We start from the raw sequence: 13045 nt of genomic DNA, 5'->3' as shown, positions 1-13045 counted from the left end.
TTCCACACCACAATTACAGCACACACTTCCATCCACACCACAACTAACAACATGAAGGGAAAAATAATGCTGGAATCAGAATCAAAATGTTGTTGTTTTTTTACCCGATAAATAATAAATAATTGGCAGCCAGTCAGAATACATCCTGATTTATAAGCTTCAGCATTAAAGTGGCAGACAAAAGCTGTAGTGTGCTTATAATAACTCAAACGCGAGTCCTGATTATATTGTTTCTAACTAATGTTGCTGAATAAATGCAACCTTTGTGCTACAACAGTCTTTTTTTTATTGTTTTAATATCAACTTGAATATGATTGTTTCAATATAAACATGATATGGAATTACAGTAGTTAATATGAATTTGCTTTTTAGAAAAGCTTTGGGTTTTATGCTCAAGGTGGAACACACAAAGCTGACAGTTGGCCAGTGGGCAGTATCAGGCCACTGATGAGTGCTTGTTAGGCATGTTCCACATGTTGCCTCTCGTTGGGCTCACAATGGTGGGAGTTTGCCCAATAGGGTATATGCAGAAGTATGCAGAGAGACTTTTAATTTTTAAGTAGCCTTGGTCAAACGCTTACGGTGAACTGTATGTAGTTACAAAATGACAGCGTTTAAGGTCTGTTTTCTTTAAAAATCTCCACTGCCTGAATGATATATGATATACCATGGATCTCAGAATGTGCAAGAAGCACTGCATCAAATTCCATTCTCCCCCACCATGTCTTTCAAATATGAACACAGTGTTTCCTCTAGGTTTTTCTCCAGCTGTGGCAGCAGGCCTTTTTTACACAGATCTACCAACTACCAATGGCGTTATTTCAATGACAAATGTCGTGAGTGCAGTATTACAAGTCGAGATCGCATTCATGTAATACGAGCATGCGAATCTCTTTGCCTGTGCGCCGATTTTCTCTGTTCGCGCACAACGCTTCTTGCACGTCCTCAAATATACGCTGCTCAGAGCATTTTCTTGTGTGCTCTCAAATAAACATTGCTGATTTTGCTAAGAATATTTATGAATCCAACAGACCTACAGAGCGGCTATAACCTCCTGCAAGATAAAGTCATTGTATGCAGACCTTTAGACCTGTTCTATGAAGTATAATTATGGAAACTGCTCATCTTAACTCAAAGCTACGTTGTGTTTGCTGGCCTCACATATCACGCACCTGTCAGTCTGTCAGTCAGCATGTCACCTTAAGGGTTAAACAAATAACTCACAGCACTACTACAATTACAGAAAAGTTTGCACTGTTAAAATTCACTTACTTTTTAATACATTTTGGTGCGATTATAACCCACTATTTAAAAAAAACAACAACGACTGAATGTTTTGAATGTAATGCTATAATGTAGCCGTGGCGGGATGATTTTTGGTGCGATGCCCCACCATGGAAGAATAAAATGTAACGGACACCATGTGAACATTTATTTTACCCCAGTATTTTTGATCGAATTTCTGCACTCGGCTGCTGATCATGACAGCGCTAGCGCTTACACAGTCTTTTATCTCGTTTTACACTTGAACAACTAAATGAACGCTTAAGTCTATTTAACTGACTGTATTTTAATTACATTTTAACATCGATGCTGTAAAACGAACCTAATAACTTGAAAAAGTCACATCAACTGTTCACCAGTATGGGAAGAAACACTAGCTGTGCATATACCCATATTCATCATGTAGAATTAGTGTCAGCTGATGGTGAAAGAGAGAGCACTGACTGGTTGTTCAGGTACGATTCAGAACAAAAACTAAAGTGACAATTCTTAAATTTTTGTAAATGATATGGATTATCAGATATCAATTATAAATCTGCATAAGAGCACCCTCTGGCTTTTAGAGGAGACTTACTGAACACAGAGCCGTGTTTCCCTGACAAGATGTGCGTGAGAATCGCAGATCATATTTTTTGATGAATCACTCAGGCCTAAAATATTCCAAAAGATAAATTTGTTTTTAAAATTATTAATAAAATTATTTTAAGATTACAATTACTTAACAAATCAATCAAAATCCTCCATTATCATGCTGCCCTATCAAGCGCCCACTAGTTTTATTGGCTTTGGCTCCAAAATTCTTGCAATTTAGCCTTTAAAAGTCAGCAGTCGACCTTCAAGCCTACAGTAAGATCTTCATTAGAAGATTTTACAGCACCCTGGCCCAGATCAACACATACACAGAGACAGACACTGTATATTTCAGCACATCATTGAGTTGCTGTTAGCAACCAGACCAAATCTCTGGCAGCGCCTCCATGCCTATAAAGACTTCCATGTAAAGGCATTATGGGAAAGCCCAGAGAGGAGTGCAAGGCCGCAGACCTGTCTACCCATTCATCAGTTTCTCGTTGCTCTGCCAGCAGAAGACACACATACTCCTCTTGTTTTTTCACAAAAAGGTCTCGAGTCCTGAGCCGACAGAAGGGAGCAAGCTTTCAGGATTTCACTCAGAAAGTAGGAGGTTTTCTCAGACAATCAAAATAAACAAGCCCAAGCTGTCTTTGTTTGCTCTGGAGCGTTTACCTTATTCCCTTTCTAGAAACTTCCATCTGGTTTCCAGAGTTGGTCGACCCCCAAACTCATGGAGCTGCCGTTTCACTGAGCCCCGTGGCAGAAACTCAGCCAAGAAACACTCACCTCCTCTAATATTCTGTCTGAATGACAGCGCTCATACGGGTCTCCCTGAGGACATGCATTCAGTTCAGCAGAACAACTCTGTGATGGCTACCAAACTGAAACCAAGTATGTCTGTTCTTATTCCACAAACGTAGTGAGAATGAACAAAATTAGCACTTAAAAAAAGACTAGAAGAATCAACTTAAATGCAGAAATCAGTTGTAAATACATGTATTAGTACAAAAAAAAAAGTTAACACCACAATACGTTAAAAGGGATAGTTCACACAAATATGAAAATTTCTCACTAATTACTCTTACACAAGTTGTTTCATTCTTCTGTAGAACACAAAAGAACATGTCTTGAAGAATGCTGAAAAACGGTATCCATTGACCTCCATAGGAAAAACAGATACTATGAATGTCAACGATTACAGGTTTTCAGCATTCTTCAAAATATCTACTTTTGTGCTTAACACAAAAAGGGTGAGAAAATGGGTAAGGGGAGAGAAAATGGAGCCAAAAATTTCATTTTTGAATGAATTCATTTTGAATATTTTTAAGTAATGTAGTTAAAGGGATAGTACATGTACTATCCCTTTAACTACATTACTTAAAAATAGTTGACGCAAAAATAAAAACATACTCTCACTAATTACTCTCCCTCAAGTTGTTCTAAACTCTAAAAAGCTTAGAACCACTTGAGGGAGAGTAAATAGTGAGTACATTTTTATTCTTTTGTGTTTAGTAAAATGAAAAAACTCAAAGGTTTGAAAGGTAAAGGATGGCAGAATTTTCATTTTTGAAAACTGTCCCTATTTCATTATGATTTAATTTAAAAGCAAATGTCTGTTATCATTAAGGTACGTGAGCTAACAAACTAACAAAGCTATTTTATTTAGCAAACAAACAGTGCAAATGGTGTTCAAATATGTAACAAATTAAAACCTCTAAACCTTTAAATGCTCTATTTTTTTGTCAGTAGAGTTTACATGACTTTGCAAAATCATAAAACATTTAGTTGCATTGAGATATTATATATTCTGAATTAACATTTAAACGTATGTTTACAAATAAACAGTAAAAACCTAAAACCAAAGTATATTTCAAATTAAACTTTATATTAAAAAAAAACATTTATTTACCACTTAAAAAAAAGATAGTGTAAAACTGAAAGCTGGAGTAATGCTGAAAATGTTGTCATCAGAGAATTAACACTTACTTTAAATAGTAATCAGGGTTTCTGCAGGTTTATGTCAAATTGAAGACTTTTTAAGACCATTTTAAGATCATTATGAATGAAATTTTACTCTTACACAGGGCTAAACACTAAGGATTTTTCTAATGGCCCAGTTACTCCAGTAAATAGTTTTTGTTTTAATGGAAGATCATGTAAAGGGATGTGTTGTTTTAGTTTTCTTTCCCTGCTTAGGGAATTTAATAAAGACAATTTGATGTAAACATATCTAACAGCCGTTGTGATTTGTTTCTCTTTCCAATAAAAACAAATATTTTAGTTATGAGATGGAATATTGGTGATTGATTAGCTTTACTTTGACAGGAAAATTGAGACATGATTTAAGACCTACAACAAAATATTTAAGTAAAGTTAAGACATTAAATTTATTTTTTTTATTGTTTTCAAATTGAAAGTTATTTAAGACTTTAAGACCTTGCAGACATCCCGGTAATGTTGTACTATTTAGATAAGTTAAATAATATTAATATAATGAATATTTTATTTTATTCAAATAAATGCAGCCTTATAAAGAGCTGAAGTGACTCAAAACAAATATTTCTCAAACCCCAGCGCTAATGAAGACTCGTTCTGCATGGAAGCTCTCTGTCGGAGGAATCAGCAGGAACGTAATTAAACTGCTGGAGGAGGCAAACCTGGAGGAATTACTGCATGGCTGACAGAACAATCAGCAAACACAAGAGGGGGAGAGAGAGCAGCCGCTGTTATTTTAAGAAGGACCTCCCAGCAGCCGGCCCGGCAGACAGACGCTTTTGCTTTAAAGAACGGATTGAGAAGGGGGGCGCTCAGTTTAATTACAGGGAAGCGTTGGCGTCACTGCTTCGCAAACACCTTGAAGACAACAGGAAGAAACCCCTGCAAAAGCTGACAATGGCCAGGTAGACCATTCACATCTACCTGATATCAGTAGCTCAATCATTGATTTCTCTTTACAACTGCCCTTTATCTTCATTTCTCAGCAATTTCCTCTTTTCTTATCAGATGCGAAAATCTCTTTCGCTTTGTTCCGGGGTCTGTTACAATTCTCTGTTTGACCTCCTCTATGACTAAGCCGGGTTAGAAAATAAATATTTCATTCCACAGTTTAGTACTTTATTTGTTTATCTTCCTCCTAAGCTCTTGGCACTTCCGTACTGTACAATTGTGCTGCATAGTGGCTTTTATTTTCAAGCTTCCAAAAGCGCAGACATTTATCACAAAAGTAACCCATAGGCATGTCTTATGAAGCAGCTCGGAAGTATTTTTGTAACAGAAATTTCTAGTTTTTGTAATTATAAACTGTAATTGCTGATTCTTGGTGGAGGCCAAAAGCCTGTTTGTGCAACTGACTTATAAAACACAAAATGTAAAACAGGTAGACACATGTATGTGGAACTGTAAGAATAATATACCATATAAGGTTATACAGTTATGCCAGGCAAAATACACAGTTACCTATTTTTGTAAATTACACAGTTTCTAACTGTAATATGTAAAGAATTTTATTGTAAAACAGATGCAGTATGTTACTGTATTTTCAAGTGCAATATAGTTAAAAATGACTTTATTTTACAGTGAAGATATACAATAATACAAATACAAATACCACAAGACAAATGGTGCTGTAAATGTAAATAGAGTATTTTGCTGTAATTGATTTACAGTAAATTACTGGCGAACTGCTGACAGTATGTTAAAGCTGGTTTATACTTCTGCATCAAGTGATTGGCATGACTCACAGCACATGCATTTATACATCTGCACGCGATTTTTGTAGCACTAGGTTGTTTTGTTCCTCTGTTTCTTCACGGTTGTTTTGTTTTTTCTGAACACTACATTAAATGTACAAGTATCTAAAACTTGCTTATTCAGAGGCGGGAACTGGTGGACATGCAACAACAACATAAGGTAAACACAAAACTTATCTTTCCATCCAGGGCTACTTAACGGGACTCGACACTTAAAAACACTAGCTCCAATGGGTCCGTGCGGCTTTCAGCACCACCCACACTTATCACAGCTACCAAGCTGACTAATAACAGAGCTTGCGATGTGTCGTTGCGACCTGTAGTTAAATTTTTTGAGAGGTGCACGCCAGCATCGGCGTCAGCCACAGTGAGAGGTTTGGACCGCACAAAGTTTGATGCAGAAGTATAAATCAGTCTTTACTGTAGATTCTACAAGAAATTTAAAAAGTGTAGTTTTCTTATTGGTCTACTTTGGTAAACAATGTGTGGTGAGTAGTTCCCGTGAGACTGTTCTATTCTCTGAGTTTCTGCTATGAATGTGTCTTTTGTCGTTTACATCTATCGTGTAATGTAATGAAACGTAATTTATCGAGTATTTGTATGGAACATTTTATTGTGTATGGTCATACACCCAAAGCGCTTCACAATCATGATGGGGGAGGGGGGGTGTCTCTCCACACCACACCAGTGTGCAGCATCCACTTGGATGATGCGACAGCAGCCACAGAACGATGCTACAGCGCTGACCACACACTGCTATTTGGGATAGAGCCAATTCAGTGGATGGGGATGATTGGGAGGCCATGATAGTAAGGGCCGATTGAGGGACTTTGGCCAGGACACTGGGGTTAAACCCCTACTCTTTTACGAGAAGTGCCCTGGGATTTTTAATGACCACAGAGAGTCAGAAGCTTGGTTTAACGTCTCATCTGAAAGACGGCGCCCACTGACAGTATAGTGTCCCCTTCACTTTTTACTGGGGCATTAGGACTCAAGCCTGGTTTATACTTCTGTGTCAAGTGACCAGCGTGACCCACGGCGCATGCAACGCGCGTAGCTGTGCATTTATACTTCTGCGCGCTGTCTCTGTTGGTCTGCATTAACACTTCCAAAACGCTAGTTGGCTAGTTGGCGAGTTTCTTCTCTGCTGTTTTGCTTTTCCTGAACACTTCCTGGATGTACAAGTGCCTCAAACTCGCTCAATTTGAGGCAGGAACCGGCGGACGAGCAACAACTTTAACTATGAGGTAAACATAAAACAAAACTTTCCATCAGGAGCTTCTTCAAAGGACTCCACACTTGGTAACAATCGCTCCATTGGGCTCGCGTCCAGCTCGCGTCCAGCTCGCGTCCAGCTCGCGTCCAGCTCGCGCCATTCGCGCCATTCGCGCGGCTCTCGATCCCGCCCAGACTCGTCAGCGCTACCAAGCCGACCAATCACAGAGCTTGCGCTACGCGTCGTTGCGACGTGTAGTTACAATTTTTGAGAGGTGCACGTCAGCGACGCCGACGGCCACGGCGAAGGGCTATGCGTCAGCGCCGTAGCATACGCCGGCGTTTGACGCAGAAGTATAAATCAGCCTTCACACAGACCACAGGTTGAGCAACCCCTGCTGGCCTCTAACACCACTTCCAATAGCAACCTAGCTTTACTATGTGGTTTCCCATCCAGATACTGACCATACTCAGCCCTGCTTAGCTTCAGGGAGTAACCAGTCTTGGGCTGCAGGGTGATATGGCAGGGTGATATGGCTGTCGTTTGTAAAGCCTGGTTTATAATTCTGCGAGAGATCGGCGTGACCCATGGTGCATGCCTTGCACGCTGCCGTTCATTTATACTTCTGCATGCTGTTTGTGTTGCTCTGCAATAACATTTACGAAACGCAAGCTGGCAGTAGGGTTTTGTGTTCCTCTGTGCCGAGTTTCTTCGCTGGTGTTTTGTTTGTTTTAAATGCTACCTAAATGTACAAGTAGCTCAAACTTGCTCATATTTGGGACAGGAACCGGCAGTCGTGCAACAACTGTATTCAAAAGGTAAACACAAAACAAAACTTTGCACCTGGAACTCCTTCACGGACTTAACACTTGTAATCCTGAGCTGCTGCTGCGCTGTTGGTCATGGGGGAGTGGAGAGGATGAGACTGATTCCAATGACGCTCCAGGGACAGACGAGTCTTCGCTGAGGCCAGCTTCCAGCGTCCACCGCTGAGACTGCAGCTCTGCACAAGACTTTTGGCCAGCGGAGAAATTAAAATGGTTGTGCCGAACTGAATCTGGTTCTCTCAAGGTTTTTTTTCTTCACTCTCCTATTGGTGAAGTTTTTTTCCCTCTCCGCTGTCGCCACTGGCTTGCATGATTCAGGATCTGTAGAGCTACGCATCAATGAATTTGCTCTTCAGTGTTTGGACTCTCAATAATGATTTCAAACCACACTGAACTGAGCTACACTGAACTAAAAACTGAACCACCCTGATCCAGTTACTATGACCATTTATGTGTTACATTGTAAAAGCGCTATAAAAATAAAGCTGAATTGAATTGAATTGAAAATGCTCGCTCCATCGGGTTAGCATGGCTCTTGGTTCTGCCCAAACTTGTCAGCGATACCAAGCCAGCCAATCACAGAGATTGCGATATGCGTCGTTCGCAACCACAGGGAGGGTTATGCGCCCATGCAAAGGCTGCGCCACAGCATACAAGTGTGCTTTAAAGGGTCACGAAACACCAAAACACATTTTTTGAGCTGTTGACAGTCGTATATGTGTCCCACACTGCTAAAAACACTATTAGGACACCTATATTTCACTAAAAAGTGTAAATTGGTTGTTTTTGCGTTATTTCAAGCAAATTCGTACTTCCTGTTTGAAACGAATTTTTGAAGCTGCGTCACGGTCATGACATAATAGTGTGTATTCCAGCGTGCAGACTGGACGTCTGTGCCAGAGTGTGTCTTATTACGTCTTACAGTGTGTTGCATTAATGCATGAGTAAGGCTTGGGTCAAACCAATCAGCGCACTCTATTGTGCAACTTCATTAATATTCATTACTATCACCGTGTTTTCAGGACAGAGACGCCACGTTGTGTTGGCAAAACAAGCGTGAAGTGTTGCTTTTATAGTTTGCTGCAGTTAAGTTTCGTTTTCATTTTCTCTCTGTGAGAGCTCAGACTCACGTGTGGATTAACAGTGTACGCGACGCGCGACAACAATTACGTGTGTAAGGAGGATTATTGTTTACCTGAGAGCTGTTCTCATCTGCAAACGCTGGGATCTGGAATCGTTTGTAGTATTCTCTTCATAAAGACGCGGCTCTAGTTGCTGGTGATTGTCCTGTCTCTACAGATTTGGTAAGTGAGCGACCAGTGCTCTTTGTTTATTCAGTTTGTTCGTATCTAACAAACTATTGCACAGAGTGTAAACACGTTAGCACCACAACCAAACTTTAACCTCGTGTAGGGTTTTTACCGCATTTAGTGACCGGAATAACACATGCGGCTTTCTGACACTACCTGTCGTGTGCATCTAAGTTTCTGGGAAATGCAGAGGGTTTTTTTCTCTCATTCGCCGTGCGGTATAAAACATTGCATGAAAAATACACGCTTAGAGCAGTTCCTCGAATCAAATATCTCGTGTGTCGCGAGGGGCATGAATGAATTCCCTGAATGAAAGAGCCAAACTGCAGTTAAAGTCCACCATTTAATAATTTGGCTAATAATTCGACTACAGATGTCCATGTAGGTTAAACACCATCACATTCTCCTGTATGTATGTGTGTGTGTGTGTGTGTGTGTTTTGACTCTGAAACTCGCGCGTGCCCAAATCGACACTCCCACACCCTCCCACTTTAGTTCCTCCGACACTCCCCCTTAAACAGAGCTGGACACGCCCACTTTTCTGACTTTTTCCAAAGAAGAGGTGTGAAAACACCCTGCTGAAACGAGGGGGTTTCATGGCCCTTTAAGCAAAAGAATAAATCAGCCCTAACGCGCATTTATTTGCTGTTAGTGATTGGAGTTTAGAATTTTAAAAACACATAAATCAGATTTATAAGAACCAGCGGTATATGGGTTAACTTGACTACAGATTTATGCGATTTAGGAAGCTTTACAGTAAAAGCCACTATCCATCACAATTTAAAGCATGGAAACCATATTCATATGATTTTTATTATTACTAAATTTATTCATTGTATATTTTAGTGCTTCATCTCATGAGGATTTTTAATTCCTAACCAGATGTGAACATCTTTTATTAAACAAACAATTAGGGTCAGGATCTATTTAAAAAAAATTTTTTTAAACAAATAAGTATTTTAATTTAGCAAGGATGCATTATATTAATCAAAACTGACACAAAAAACTTCTATCTCATACAAGTCTTGTTCTTCCTAACCTTCTATTCATTATTTGTCTTCACAAAAACATTAAGCAGCACAACTATTTTCAGCATTTATAATAAAAATAAATTTTTCTTGAGCAGCAAATCATAATGACTTCTGAAGGATTATTTACTGAACAGTGAAGAATAATAATGCTAAAAATTCATCATTATCATCACAAAAATGACATTTTAAAAATAACTTAATAGCAAAGTTAATAATAAAAAATTACATATTTTTTTATTCATTCATTCTCTGCCAAAAGCAGATCTGAAACATAAATCTGGGTGCAAGAAAGTTTATTTTGACAGTCTTGATGAAATATATGCCATCTCTGGAGTCAAAGCAAACATTAGCTTCTGGTGCTGCTTCCTGCAGCAGGATCACGGCATGTTTGTTTGGACTAAACTGGCATCTGACAGTGGCACTGTCACTAAAATCTGGCACTGCTTTTCAAGTGAGTTCCCAAATGTTGCTTATGCCATAAAATGCATGTCAGATAAGCAATGTTGATGTATTATCAACATCAACAAAGTTATGGATGAAAGTTCAGCTGCACCAGTGATGTTATGTTTAACCTTTTGTCTGAGTCTAAAACAACAATAGTCCTAAATCTGCATGATTCTGGATACATTTGACTATAGGATTGCACCATATGGAAAAAATCTGACATCACGATATTTTGTTTTGCCAAGATACAATATAAATATAATTTCTGCAGATGATTTAAATAGCTCTATTTGGAAAGATTTAATTAATTTAGATAGACTGGGATGATCAAGTTTTTAAAGCAAAAATAAATAAATAAAACAGTGCTATATAGTTTAGAGTCTTAACAGTGTTCAATTACAAAAATTGAACAATCAAATGTAGAATAACATGATCATTCTACAAATAATTAAAAAAATAACAATATTTATTAATATCTTCATGTTTTACTTTTTAACAAATCACATAATTCTGCGATGCGACTATTGTGGATACACACATTGGGATATCGATGCTCAAATGATATATTGTTTAGCCCTACATTTGACAATCATAATTTATTTTTGGCTCTCCGACTATTTAAAAAAAAAAAGGGGGGGGGGGATTATATAACTGCTAAACTCAATTAAAGTATTATTTTGATTATATTTAAGGTGTGTCATGAATGCTTAAGTGACTCATTAAATAACAGAATGAATCAGATATGTTTTTTTATTAATCTTTTGAATGAATGTCCTAATGACTCATTAAGAACACTTGTTTCATTACAGGATGAACGTTTTTGATTGAATCTCTTGAACAAGTGATTCAATGACTCTCAAATTCAACTGGTTTATTTGGTATTTTAAACGAATCTTTTAAATCTAGTCTTATGAATGTACTATTCCAGCTTTGTGGAAAATAAAATTATTCAGGTAAAGGGTTCTGCAATTTTTTTTTTTTTTTTTGATTAAATTTTTATAGATTTTACATGTGAGGATTATGCCATTTTTATGAGATTTTAAGAAATGCATTGGTTTTCATCTCTAGAAATTATTTTAAGCTTATTTTACGAGCAGATAGACCTAGTTAGGCTAGTTTTATGAACCTAGAATCAATTTAAGAGAGAATAGCAATGTATGTAAGATTCGACTTGCCAGCTTTAGAAGATTCATTAATTCATTCAAAAAGACTTGACTTATTTTATTAATGGATGAATCAGCGTTTTTGAACAAATCTTGCAAAAAGATGATTCAATGACTCACTCAAAGACTTTTCTATATCAACAAAATCAGCGATTTTAAAACAAATCTCTTGAACAGATGATTCACTCAAAGATTTCACTTGTTTTAATACTGATTGAATCAGAATGTCCAAAATCTCTCAAACAAATTCTCTCAAAAAGATAATAATAAAATCTGCATTTAAATGAGTCCTTTAAATAGATGACTCGCTCATGAGGACTTTTAAATGAATCTCATAAATAAATGACAGTGCAACTAATATATAGCAATCCTTCATTCATTTATTTTCCTTCAGGTTAGTCCCTTATTAATCAGGGGTTGCCACAGCAGAATGAACCGCCTACTATTCCGGCATATGTTTTATCCAGCGGATGCTCTTCCAGCCACAACCTAGTACTGGGAAACACCCACACACCCTCGCATTCACACATGCACTCATACACTAAGACCAATTTTGGTTACCCAATACATCCATATCGCATGTCTTTGAACTGTGGGGGAAACCCAAGCAACTGGAGGAAACCTACATGAACACAGAGGGAACATGCAAACTCCACACAGAAATGCCAACTGGCCTAGCTGGGGCTTGTATGAGATTGCAATCTTTTAACAATAAATTGTGCATATCCAATTGGATACCACTGATCTTTATTACATAGACTTTCCTCCTGAAAACATCTTTATCTTTTGTTGTGAACAATCAAATTAAACCAGTTTAGATTCACATGACTGGATTAAAAGTCTCATTAAAATGAAACTTTAACTTCTTGTGCCTTATTGCTTTATTTTGAGCTAAAGTTCTGACACTTGGAACTAAACGACAGTTGTTTAGTTCCGAAAAGTAGCCTTCTTATGTTTGTTTGTGTCTTTTAAACATAAAACACCATCTCCGCTCATCCCTACAGACAAGCAGCAATGACAGACGTGATAGAATGTACTTTTGCTAATTCCGCCACACAACTATGCAATGACGTTGATGAAGGATTTTCAAAAGCAAACGTCAATTATTGCTCTTTGTTGTGCCACTTTAAAAGACGTTTGTTTTAGGTTTGCTGCTTTCTGTTGTAACAACTGGCATGAATAACGTCGACCCAAGAGGTCTTCAAAAGCATTGCATAAGATGCCTGTTTGCAATATAATGCACGTTATTAAAAACTCTGTACTGAATAAAAGTACAAAGCTACGAATTACACAAGAGGAAAAAAAACATTGCGCAAAACAAGTGGGTATTAACTTCAAGAGTATGTTTTCACATTGCATGCATTATTAACATTTGCATTAATGTGGGTTAACTGCAGACAGATTTATGGATGAATTTGATTAGATGAAGGAACAGGGATGCTTTTCAA

The 13045-nt window shown here is 37.9% G+C and overlaps 1 protein-coding gene across 2 annotated transcripts in view; it reads right to left on the bottom strand.

Moving 5' to 3' along the window:
• Positions 1–13045, bottom strand: part of oafa (OAF homolog a (Drosophila)) — a 37736-nt gene that overhangs the window by 10821 nt on the left and 13870 nt on the right. The window lies entirely within an intron of this gene.

This window comes from Danio rerio, chromosome 15, assembly GCF_049306965.1.
Source record: "Danio rerio strain Tuebingen ecotype United States chromosome 15, GRCz12tu, whole genome shotgun sequence".
Lineage (NCBI taxonomy): Eukaryota > Metazoa > Chordata > Actinopteri > Cypriniformes > Danionidae > Danio > Danio rerio.
The sequence above is the reverse complement of the archived record's forward strand: the minus strand, read 5'-3'. Positions and strand labels throughout refer to the sequence as shown.